The sequence below is a fragment of the Gorilla gorilla genome, chromosome 8, assembly GCF_029281585.2.
Source record: "Gorilla gorilla gorilla isolate KB3781 chromosome 8, NHGRI_mGorGor1-v2.1_pri, whole genome shotgun sequence".
Taxonomy (NCBI): domain Eukaryota; kingdom Metazoa; phylum Chordata; class Mammalia; order Primates; family Hominidae; genus Gorilla; species Gorilla gorilla.
Genome location: NC_073232.2, coordinates 146,071,591 through 146,084,141, shown reverse-complemented (window position 1 = coordinate 146,084,141; position 12,551 = coordinate 146,071,591). Strand labels below are relative to the sequence as shown.

The following is a 12,551-nucleotide window of genomic DNA, read 5'->3' as shown; positions in this document are numbered from 1 at the left end:
AACCCTAACCCTGGGCCCTGGCCCTGACCCTAAAACCCTAACCCTGGGCCCTGGCCCTGACCCTAAAACCCTAACCCTGGGCCCTGGCCCTGAGCCTAAAACCCTAACCCTGGGCCCTGGCCCTGAGCCTAAAACCCTAACCCTGGGCCCTGGCCCTGAGCCTAAATCCCTAACCCTGGGCCCTGGCCCTGAGCCTAAAACCCTAACCCTGGGCCCTGGCCCTGAGCCTAAATCCCTAACCCTGGGCCCTGGCCCTGAGCCTAAAACCCTAACCCTGGGCCCTGACCCTAAAACAACCCTAACTTTGGGCCCTGGCCCTGACCCTAAAACGCCCCTAGCCCTGGGCCCTGGCCCTGACCCTAAAACAACACTAACCCTGGGCCCTGGCCCTGACCCTAAAACAACCCTAACCCTGGGCCCTGGCCCAAATTGTAATGAGGTCTGTTGGGCAAAATTCCATATAAGCATAGTATAAATTAATAAAGCAAATCGTGATAAATTAGTACGATTGACTTTCTGGAGTTTCTGACAATAAAAGTAAGGAAAATGCAGAACACAAAGACAGAGAGTAAAAAGAGAAATTAGGAAAGCATTCTACATGTTTAATAGGAAGACACTGGCCGTGTTCGTGCAGCGGCAGTATGTCGTGACGTGACATACTTTGGAGAGAAGTTAACAGATGAGGAAGTTGATAAAAATCATCAGAGAAGCAAAATACTGGTAGCGACACTCAAGGAAACCACGAAATTTCCATAACTTATGTCAGCAAAGTGGGAATATTGTACAGTGTGTGTTGAAGTTCCTATACAACATTGTTTATCTGCCGTTTCTTTGTTTGTAAGGAATGTATATACTAAGAGTTCTTCTTGCTGTCAAAAGAATATGTGTGAATAAGTCATTTTAACTTATTCTTCTGTTTTTCTTTTATCTTCCTGCCATCATCCCACAGCCTTACTTTAGAAATTTTTTCTTTAGAAAATTGAACAAGTGCCCCTTGTGGTGGCACATACCTCGAGGATGGGAGGCAGGGGTGGAAGGGTCACTTGAGGCCATTAGTTTGACACCAGCCTGGCCAACAAAGTGAGACCCCATGTCTGCAAAACAATTTAAAAATTAGCCAAGTATCGTCATGTATACCTACAGTCCCAGCTACCTCAACTTACGGAGAAAGTTCAGGGCCTGGAGAGAAGGCTGGGAGGCAGGAGCTGGGTCTAAAGAGGCCATTGTAACGATGGAGCTGTGCCTGTGGAGGCTGTTGTGAGGCAGTAGGCTCATCTGCGGAGACTGCCGTGAGGTAGGGTATGGGCCTCAATAGGCCATTGTGAGTCATGAGCTTGGTCTGTAGAGGCTGACTGGAGAGAGTTCTGGGCCTGGTGAGGCTGCCGGGAGGTAGGAGCTGGGCCAAAAGATTTAAGCACATTTACGTTTATTAGGCACTTCATTTCCATTATTACACTGGAATATATAATAAAATAATTATAGAACTCACCATAATGTAGAATCAGTGGGCGTGTTAAGCTTGTTTTCCTGAAACTGGATGGTCCCACCTGAGCGTGATGGGAGAAAGTGACAGATCAATAGGTATTAGATTCTCATAAGAACAGCGCAACCTAGATCCCTCACATGCACGGTTCACAACAGGGTGCGTTCTCCTATGAGAATCTAATGCTGCTGCTCATCTGAGAAGGTGGAGCTCAGGCGGGAATGTGAGCAAAGGGGAGTGGCTGTAAATACAGACAAAGCTTCCCTCACTCCCTCACTCGACACCACTCACCTGCTGTGTGGCTCCTTACGGCTCCATGGCTCAGGGGTTGGGGACCCCTGCTCAAGTGCATCCAAAGCGACCCTTCCCACACCAGTCTTCATAGTAGTCAAGTGCAGCAACCACTTAGCTCCCAAGGCGTGTGCCTCAGCTGGCATTTCATCACAATCAACAGTAAGTGGTAGCTTGAGTCGTTGTGAGGTCACTTCCTGGAAATCACCCTAACCCTGGGCCCCGGGCCCTGACCCTAAAACCCTAACCCTGGGCCCCGGGCCCGGACCCTGAAGCCCTAACCCTGGGCCCCGGGCCCTGACCCTGAAGCCCTAACCCTGGGCCCCGGGCCCTGATCCTAAAACCCTAACCCTGGGCCCCGGGCCCTGACCCTGAAGCCCTAACCCTGGGCCCCGGGCCCTGGCCCTGAAGCCCTAACCCTGGGCCCCGGGCCGTGATCCTGAAGCCCTAACCCTGGGCCCCGGTCCCTGACCCTAAAACTCTAACCCTGGGCCCTGGGCCCTGACCCTAAGACCCTAACCCTGGGCCCTGGCCCTGACCCTAAAACCCTAACCCTGGGCCCTGACCCTAAAATCCTAACCCTGGGCCCTGACCCTAAAACCCTAACCCTTCACCCTGACCCTAAATCCCTGACCCTGGGCCCTGACCCTAAAGCCCTAACCCTTCGCCCTTACCCTAAATCCCTAACCCTTCGCCCTTACCCTAAAACCCTAACCCTTCGCCCTTACCCTAAAACCCTAACCCTTCGCCCTTACCCTAAAACCCTAACCCTAACCCTAGTGAGCCTAGACCACACATTGCACTCCAGCCTGGGTGACAGAGCATGACTCTGTCTCAAAAAAAAAAAAAAAAGAAGAAGAAAAGACAGAGAAAAGAAAGCCAACAAGACACCATTAGGCAAACCATTGTCAGGTTATGGGAGTTTGAGAAGGAAAGTAGAGAAAGGAGAAGAAAGCTTATTTAAAGAATGGCTGAAGACTGCCTAAATCATGGGAAAGATTTGGACATCTAAATCCATGAAGCTTAAAGATTCCTAAAGAGGTTCAAACCAAATAGATACTCACCAAGTCACAATATAATCAAATAGTCAAAAGTTAAAGAAACTTTGCAGGTCAGGACAGAATCGAATAATAGATTCAAAGTGCTGAAAGAAAAAAAGTGCCAGCAACTAATACTATGTCTGACAAAGCTGTCCTTCAGAGAGAAAAAAGAAATAACGTGCTTCCTCGACAAACAAAGCTGAGGGCATTCAGGACCACTAGGTCTACCTTAAAAAAATGCTTAACGGAGTTTTTCAAGTAAAAATGAATGAAGTTGGGAGCAGTGGCTCATGCCCGTAATCCCATTTTGGGAGGCTGAGGTGGGTGGATCACCTGAGGTCGGGAGGTCAAGACCAGCCTGGCCAACATGGCAAAACCCCACCCCCAGTAAAAATACAAAAAATTAGCCAGGTATGAAGGCCACTGAGATCGTGCCACTGCACTCCAGCCTGGGTGACAAGAGTCAAACTACATTTCAAAAACAAAAAAACAAACAAAAAAAACAAAACTTGAGGCCTGGTCTTCTGCTCCTCTCCAACCCCCACTTCTCTGGGCCCAAGCCACCTGGGCTGAGGAGGGGGTGAGGTGTGAGCCCCTGCCAGGAACTCCCTGCCCGGACCAAGTACTCGGCCCCCAGGCCTGCATTCAGTGAGGCCTCCCGTGGCGTCAGCATGTTCGTGTGGAGGAATGTGGAAGGTCACTCTGTGGCCGTGTTCCCCTGGTACTCCATCCCCTTCCTGACCCCTCCCTGCAGCCACACGAGGCCCAGCAACCTGCCAGTTACTCAGTGGCCTCCAACCAGAGAAAACAACCTGCCAAGTTGGCAGCTGTTGCTCATGAGCATCCACCAGGTGGCACAGGGAGTGTTGACCCTGGGCGGCCCCCTGGAGCCACCTGCCCTGAAAGCCCAGGGCCCGCAACCCCACACACTTTGGGGGTGGTGGAACCTGTTAAAAGCTCACCTCCCACCATGGAGGAGGAGCCCTGGGCCCCTCAGGGGAGTCCCTGCTGGACAGTGAGACAGAGAATGACCATGATGATGCTTTCCTCTCCATCATGTCTCCTGACACCCAGTTGCCTCTACCACTCAGATGATGTCAGGCCCAGTCCCTCAGTGCCCTGCGCAAGGAACAGGACTCATCTTCTGAGAAGGATGGACGCAGCCCCAACAAATGGGACAAGGACCACATCGGTGGCCCATGAGTGGCGGTCATGATCTTCAGCAAGCGGCACCAGGCCCTGGCAGGGCGCACCAGGGTCACTCCAACCAGGATATCCGGACCGTCAGCCAGATGCTGACTCTGGCCCAAAGACTTCTACTCAGTATGGAGCTCCAGGCCACTTTGCAGCCCCTGGTGAGGGAGGTGTACATACCATGAATTGTGGGACCTTCAGAGCTTTTCACTTTTCGGAAAATAGCTCCTGTTGGGGCTACAAGATGGAGTGTGAAGAGGGCCTTGGGCCACAGGGAGGTGCCTGTGGACTAGGGGGAGTTCATGCACCCCTTCTTTCCCCAGAGGGGCTGGACTCAGGTGAGTATGGGGGTGGGGGCTCCTGCACTTCGACACAGGCAGCGGGAGGGTTTTCTCCCCATTCCCTCTGCACTCCCAACTTGAGCTATACTTTTTAAGAAAGTGATTCACCCTGCCTTTGCCCCCTTCCCCAGAACAGAACACGTTGATCATGGGCGATATTTTTCATTGTGCCAAACAGTTGCCATGACCGTCATTAAACCTGTTTAACACCAAATAATAAGGGAAATAAAATAAAAAAATTTGGGCTTGGTGCAGAAACTCACTCCAAATAAATCACCTACCAAAATATTTACATAATGGTGGAAATATTCCAAAATTCAATATTTTGGGATTTATACACAAAAGATAAACAAATTAGAGGCCAAGAGGCTGCCGGAAGGGAAAAACGGGGCCTGGGAAGGCCGTTGTGAGGAATGAGCTGGGCCTAAAGAGGCCACTGGCAGGCGGGAGCTGGGCCTGCCGAAGCGGCCGAGAGGCAGGAGCTTTGGACTCGGGAGGCCGCAATGAGGCGAGAGCTAGCTGGGCATGGAGAGTCCGCTGTGAGTCCGCTGTGAGTCCGGGCCCGTGCAGGCCTTCGAGAGGCAGGAGGCCGGGCCTGCAAAGGCCCACTGGAGGTCAAGTTCTGGGCCTGAAGAGGCCACCAAAAGTCAAAAGCGGGGCCTGGGAAGGCCGCCAAGAGCCATGAGCTGGTCTGGGCTGAAAGAGGCCACTGGGAGGCAGGAGGAGCGGGGCCTGGAGAGGCTGACTCGAGGAAGTTTTGCACCTGGAGAGGCCGCCGAGAGGACGGAGCTGGGCCCGGGGAGGCCGACTTGCTGCTCTTCCGGGCCCAATTCCAGGCCGACTTGACGACGACTTGGGCCTGCTGGGAGCTGGGCAGGAGCTGAGTCCAAAGACGTTGTTGGGAGGCCAGAGTCAGGCCTGGAGACGCAGCCGGGAGGAAGAGCTGGGCCCGGAGAGGATGCCGGGAGGCTGCAAGTGGGTCTGGAGAGGCCGATTTGAGGAGGCCCGGCCTCCGCCTCCCGCATGGCGGCCTCTGCAGGCAGAGCTGTTTCTCCTGGCTGCATCTCCCGCCTCCCAGCAAACAACCTTTTTTGGCTCAGCTCCCGCCTGCGTTTGTAGACCCCGAAGTTTCTGCAACCAAGCTCTTCAGACCCACATCCCACCTCCCAGTACCTGAACAGTCCCAGCTCCGGCTGGAGAACAGAGTCTGTAGGCCCCGCTGTTGCCTCCCAGGGGAGTCTCCAAGCCCAGCTCTCACCCCACCACGACCTCCCAGGCCCAAGTCGCTGCCTGCCTCACAGCAGCCCGCGTGCGACCCTGCTCCTCCCTCACGGTGGCCTGTTGAGGCAGGGGGTCACGCTGACCTCTCTCAGCGTGGGAGGGGCCGGTGTGAGGCAAGGGCTCACGCCGACCTCTCTCAGCGTGGGAGGGGCCGGTGTGAGGCAAGGGGCTGACGCCGACCTCTCTCACCGTGGGAGGGGCCGGTGTGAGGCAAGGGCTCACACTGACCTCTCTCAGCGTGGGAGGGGCCGGTGTGAGGCAAGGGGCTCACGCTGACCTCTCTCAGCGTGGGAGGGGCCGGTGTGAGGCAAGGGCTCACACCGACCTCTCTCAGCGTGGGAGGGGCCGGTGTGAGGCAAGGGGCTGACGCCGACCTCTCTCACCGTGGGAGGGGCCGGTGTGAGGCAAGGGCTCACACCGACCTCTCTCAGCGTGGGAGGGGCCGGTGTGAGGCAAGGGGCTGACGATGACCTCTCTCAGCGTGGGAGGGGCCGGTGTGAGGCAAGGGCTCACGCCGACCTCTCTCAGCGTGGGAGGGGCCGGTGTGAGGCAAGGGGCTCACGCCGACCTCTCTCAGCGTGGGAGGGGCCGGTGTGAGGCAAGGGCTCACACTGACCTCTCTCAGCGTGGGAGGGGCCGGTGTGAGGCAAGGGGCTGACGCTGACCTCTCTCACCGTGGGAGGGGCCGCTGTGAGGCAAGGGCTCACGCTGACCTCTCTCAGCGTGGGAGGGGCCGGTGTGAGGCAAGGGGCTGACGCTGACCTCCCTCAACGTGGGAGTGGCCGGTGTGAGGCAAGGGGGTGACGCTGACCTCTCTCACCGTGGGAGGGTCCGGTGTGAGTCAAGGGCTCACGCCGACCTCTTCTGTGTGGGAGGGGCCGGTGTGAGGCAAGGGGCTCATGCTGACCTCTCTCAGCGTGGGAGGGGCCGGTGTGAGTCAAGGGCTCACGCCGACCTCTTCTGTGTGGGAGGGGCCGGTGTGAGGCAAGGGGCTCATGCTGACCTCTCTCAGCGTGGGAGGGGCCGGTGTGAGGCAAGGGGCTCACGCCGACCTCTCTCAGCGTGGGAGGGGCCAGTGTGAGGCAAGGGGCTCACGCCGACCTCTCTCAGCGTGGGAGGGGCGGGTGTGAGGCAAGGGGCTCACGCCGACCTCTCTCAGCGTGGGAGGGGCCGGTGTGAGGCAAGAGGCTGACGCTGACCTCTCTCACCATGGGAGGGGCCGGTGTGAGGCAAGGGCTCACGCCGACCTCTCTCAGCGTGGGAGGGGCCGGTGTGAGGTAAGGGGGTGACGCTGACCTCTCTCACCGTGGGAGGGGCCGGTGTGAGTCAAGGGCTCACGCCGACCTCTCTCAGCGTGGGAGGGGCCGATGTGAGGCAAGGGGCTCACGCTGACCTCTCTCAGCGTGGGAGGGGCCGGTGTGAGGCAAGGGCTCACGCTGACCTCTCTCAGCGTGGGAGGAGCCAGTGTGTGGCAGGGGCTCATGCCTCTGGGCAGGGTACCAGAGGCATGGGCATCAACAGGCCACCGTGAGGGAGGAGCTGGGCCGCATGCGGGCTGCTGGGAGGCAGGCAGGGACTTGGCCCCGGGTGGCCGCCGTGGGGGCGAGAGCTGGGCCTGGAGAGGCCCCTGGGAGGCAAGAGCGGGACCTGCAGAGGCCGTTCTCCAACCATTGCTGGGCCCGTACAGGCCACCGGGCGGCAGGAATGAGGCCCAAAGAACTTGGCTGGAGAAAGTTCGGGACCTACAAAGGCGGTTGGGAGCTGGGCAGGAGTTGAGCCAAAAGAGCTTGCTTACTTGCTGGGAGGCACGGCTGGGAGATGCTGACTTCAGGACAACTTGGGCCTGCAGAGGTCACCGGGAGGCCCAAGCTTGGCGTGGAGGAGCCCACCGACCGGAGACCATTTGGGGCCTGCAGGTGCCATTGGAGGGCAGGAGCTCATCGTGGAGGGGGCACCGTGAGGCCTGACCTGGGCCTGGGGAGCTTGGCTTGAGGAAGCTGTGGGCCGACCAAGGACGCCAGGAGATGGGTAGGCACTGAGTCCAAAGACGTTGTTGAGAGGCAGGAGTCGGGCCTGGAGACACAGCCAGGAAGAGGAGCTTCGCCCGGAGAGGACGCCTGGAGGGTGCAAGTGGGTCTGGAGAGGCCGACTTGAGGAGGTTCTCAGCCCGGAGAGGCCGCCGGAAGGGAAAAACTGGGACTGGAAAGGCTGTTGTGAGGAATGAGCACCATGGGCCTGAAGAGGCCACTGGCAGGCGGGAGCTGGGTGTGTAGAAGCTGCTGAAAGGTTGGGAGCTTGGCTTGGGGGGTCCACAGTGAGGCAGACGCTGGGCCTGAAGAATCTGCTTAAAAAGATTTAAGCACATTTACATTTATTAGGCACTTTATTTCCATTATTACATATATCTAAATATATATATACGTATTATATATCCGATATATAATAAAATAACTATACAACTCACCATAATGTAGAATCAGTGGGCGTGTTAAGCTTGTTTTCCTGAAACTGGATGGTCCCACCTGAGCGTGATGGGAGAAAGTGACAGATCAATAGGTATTAGATTCTCATAAGAACAGCGCAACCTAGATCCCTCACATGCACGGTTCACAACAGGGTGCGTTCTCCTATGAGAATCTAATGCTGCTGCTCATCTGAGAAGGTGGAGCTCAGGTGGGAATGTGAGCAAAGGGGAGTGGCTGTAAATACAGACGAAGCTTCCCTCACTCCCTCACTCGACACCACTCACCTGCTGTGTGGCTCCTTACGGCTCCATGGCTCAGGGGTTGGGGAACCCTGCTCAAGTGCATCCAAAGTGACCCTTCCCACACCAGTCTTCATAGTAGTCAAGGGCAGCAACCACTTAGCCCCCAAGGCATGTGCCTCAGCTGGCATTTCATCACAATCAACAGTAAGTGGTAGCTTGAGTCACTGTGAGGTCACTTCCTGGAAATCACCCTAACCCTGGGCCCTGACCCTAAAACCCTAACCCTGGGCCATGACCCTAAAACCCTAACCCTGGGTCCTGACCCTAAAACCCTAACCCTGGGCGCTGACCCTAAAACCCAGACCCTGGGCCCTGACCCTAAAAACCTAACCCTGGGCCCAGGCCCTGACCCTAAAACCCTAACCCTGGGCCCTGACCCTGACCCTAAAACCCTAACCCTGGGCCCTGGCCCTGACCCTAAAACCCTAACCCTGGGCCCAGGCCCTGACCCTAAAACCCTAACCCTGGGCACTGGCCCTAACCCTAAAACCCTAACCCTGGGCCCTGGACCTGACCCTAAAACCCTAACCCTGGGCCCTGGCACTGATCCTAAAACCCTAACCCTGGGCCCTGGCCCTGAGCCTAAAACCCTAACCCTGGGCCCTGGCCCTGACCCTAAAACCCTAACCCTGGGCCCTGGCCCTGAGCCTAAAACCCTAACCCTGGGCCCTGGCCCTGAGCCTAAAACCCTAACCCTGGGCACTGGCCCTGAGCCTAAAACCCTAACCCTGGGCCCTGACCCTAAAACAACCCTAACTTTGGGCCCTGGCCCTGACCCTAAAACACCCCTAGCCCTGGGCCCTGGCCCTGACCCTAAAACAACCCTAACCCTGGGCCCTGGCCCTGACCCTAAAACAACCCTAACCCTGGGCCCTGGCCCAAATTGTAATGAGGTCTGTTGGGCAAAATTCCATATAAGCATAGTATCAATTAATAAAGCAAATCGTGATAAATTAGTACGATTGACTTTCTGGAGTTTCTGACAATAAAAGTAAGGAATATGCAGAACACAAAGACAGAGAGTAAAAAGAGAAATTAGGAAAGCATTCTACATGTTTAATAGGAAGACACTGGCCGTGTTCGTGCAGCGGCAGTATGTCGTGACGTGACATACTTTGGAGAGAAGTTAACAGATGAGGAAGTTGATAAAAATCATCAGAGAAGCAAAATACTGGTAGCGACACTCAAGGAAACCACGAAATTTCCATAACTTATGTCAGCAAAGTGGGAAGATTGTACAGTGTGTGTTGAAGTTCCTATACAACATTGTTTATCTGCCGTTTGTTTGTTTGTAAGGAATGTATATACTAAGAGTTCTTCTTGCTGTCAAAAGAATATGTGTGAATAAGTCATTTTAACTTATTCTTCTGTTTTTCTTTTATCTTCCTGCCATCATCCCACAGCCTTACTTTAGAAATTTTTTCTTTAGAAAATTGAACAAGTGCCCCTTGTGGTGGCACATACCTCGAGGATGGGAGGCAGGGGTGGAAGGGTCACTTGAGGCCATTAGTTTGACAGCAGCCTGGCCAACAAAGTGAGACCCCATGTCTGCAAAACAATTTAAAAATTAGCCAAGTATCGTCATGTATACCTACAGTCCCAGCTACCTCAACTTACGGAGAAAGTTCAGGGCCTGGAGAGAAGGCTGGGAGGCAGGAGCTGGGTCTAAAGAGGCCATTGTAACGATGGAGCTGTGCCTGTGGAGGCTGTTGTGAGGCAGTAGGCTCATCTGCGGAGACTGCCGTGAGGTAGGGTATGGGCCTCAATAGGCCATTGTGAGTCATGAGCTTGGTCTGTAGAGGCTGACTGGAGAGAGTTCTGGGCCTGGCGAGGCTGCCGGGAGGTAGGAGCTGGGCCAAAAGATTTAAGCACATTTACGTTTATTAGGCACTTCATTTCCATTATTACACTGGAATATATAATAAAATAATTATAGAACTCACCATAATGTAGAATCAGTGGGCGTGTTAAGCTTGTTTTCCTGAAACTGGATGGTCCCACCTGAGCGTGATGGGAGAAAGTGACAGATCAATAGGTATTAGATTCTCATAAGCACAGCGCAACCTAGATCCCTCACATGCACAGTTCACAACAGGGTGCGTTCTCCTATGAGAATCTAATGCTGCTGCTCATCTGAGAAGGTGGAGCTCAGGCGGGAATGTGAGCAAAGGGGAGTGGCTGTAAATACAGACGAAGCTTCCCTCACTCCCTCACTCGACACCACTCACCTGCTGTGTGGCTCCTTACGGCTCCATGGCTCAGGGGTTGGGGACCCCTGCTCAAGTGCATCCAAAGCGACCCTTCCCACACCAGTCTTCATAGTAGTCAAGGGCAGCAACCAATTAGCTGCCAAGGCATGTGCCTCAGCTGGCATTTCATCACAATCAACAGTAAGTGGTAGCCTGAGTCACTGTGAGGTCACTTCCTGGAAATCACCCTAACCCTGGGCCCCGGGCCCTGACCCTAAAACCCTAACCCTGGGCCCCGGGCCCGGACCCTGAAGCCCTAACCCTGGGCCCCGGGCCCTGACCCTGAAGCCCTAACCCTGGGCCCCGGGCCATGATCCTAAAACCCTAACCCTGGGCCCTGACCCTAAAACAACCCTAACCCTGGGCCCTTACCCTAAAACAACCCTAACCCTGTGCCCTGACACTAAAACAACCCTATTCCTGGGCCCTGACCCTAAAACAAACCTAACCCTGGGCCCTGACCCTAAAACAACCCTAACCCTGGGACCGGGCACTGATCCTAAAACAACCCTAACCCTGGGCCCTGGCCCTGACCCTACAACAACCCTAACCCTGGGCCCTGGCACAGACCAAAAAACAACCCTAAACCTGGGCCCTGGACCTGACCCTAAAATAAACTTAACCCTGGGCCATGGAACTGAGCCTAAAACCCAAACCCTGGGCCCTGGCCCTGAGCCTAAAACCCTAACCCAGGGCCCTGACCCTAAAACAACCCTAACCCTGGGAACTGGCCCTGACCCTAAAACAACCCTAAACCTGGCCCAGGCCCTGACCCTAAAACAACCCTAACAGTGGGCCCTGGACCTGACCCTAAAACAACCCTAACCCTGGGCCCTGGCCCTGACCCTAAAACAACCCTAAACCTGGGCCCTGGCCCTGACCCTAAAACAACCCTAACCCTGGGCCCTGACCCTGACTCTAAAACACTAACCCTGGGACCTGGCCCTGAGCCTAAAACCCTAACCCTGGGCCCCGGCCCTGAGCCTAAAACCCTAACCCTGGGCCCCGGCCCTGAGCCTAAAACCCTAACCCTGGGCCGTGGCCCTGAGCCTAAAACCCTAACCCTGGGCTCTGGACCTGAGCCTACAACCCAAACCCTGGGCCCTGGCCCTGAGCCTTAAACCCTAACCCTGGGCCCTGGCCCAGATCCTAAAACCCTAACCGTGGGCCCTGACCCTAAAACAACCCTAACCCTGGGCCCTGAACCTAAAACAACCCCAACCCTGGGCCCTAACACTAAAACAACCCTAACCCTTGGCCCTGACCCTAAAACAACCCTAACCCTGGGCCCTGACCCTAAAACAACCCTAACCCTGGGCTCTGACTCTAAAACAACCCTAACCCTGGCCGCTGACCCTAAAACAAACCTAACCCTCGCCGCTGACCCTAAAGCAACCCTAACCCTGGGCCCTGACCCTAAAACAAGCCTAACCCTGGGCCCTGACCCTAAAACAACCCTAACCCTGGACCCTGACCCTGAAACAACCCTAACCCTGGGCACTGACACTGAATCAACCCTAACCCTGGGCCCTGACACTGAAATTACCCTAACCCTGGGCCCTGACCCTGAAACAACCCTAACCCTGGGCCCTGACACTGAAACAACCCTAACCCGGGGCCCTGATCCTCAAACAATCCTAACCCTGGGCCCTGACCCTGAAACAACCCTAACCCTGGGCCGTGACCCTGAAACAACGCTAACCCTGGGCCCTGACCCTGAAACAAACCTAACCCTGGGCCCAGACCCTGAAAAAACCCTAACCCTGGGCCCTGACCCTAAAACAACCCTAACCCGGGGCCCTGACCCTAAAACAACCCTAACCCTGTGCCCTGACCCTAAAACAACCCTATTCCTGGGCCCTGACCCTAAAACAACCCTAACCCTGGGCCCTGACCCTAAAACAA

The 12,551-nt window shown here is 55.5% G+C and overlaps 2 long non-coding RNA genes across 3 annotated transcripts in view; both read right to left on the bottom strand.

The window, feature by feature from the left end:
• Positions 1-346: 346 nt before the first annotated feature.
• LOC134759262 (uncharacterized) overlaps positions 347-12,551 on the bottom strand; it is a 50,517-nt gene continuing 38,312 nt past the window's right edge. The window contains exons 1-3 of one of the 2 annotated variants that reach the window (XR_010135340.1): positions 3,777-4,557; positions 1,490-1,547; positions 347-1,396 (exon numbers count right to left, since the gene is read on the bottom strand). This is a non-coding gene — a long non-coding RNA (uncharacterized lncRNA). Of the gene's footprint in view, positions 1,397-1,489; positions 1,548-3,776; positions 4,558-12,551 lie in introns of those variants that run through there. The other variant, XR_010135339.1, reaches the window with a different exon arrangement.
• LOC134759263 (uncharacterized) lies at positions 4,638-8,670 on the bottom strand. Its single transcript, XR_010135341.1, has 3 exons — positions 8,095-8,670; positions 6,732-7,971; positions 4,638-6,198 (listed from the first exon to the last, which is right to left on the bottom strand). It is a non-coding gene; the product is annotated as an uncharacterized lncRNA (long non-coding RNA).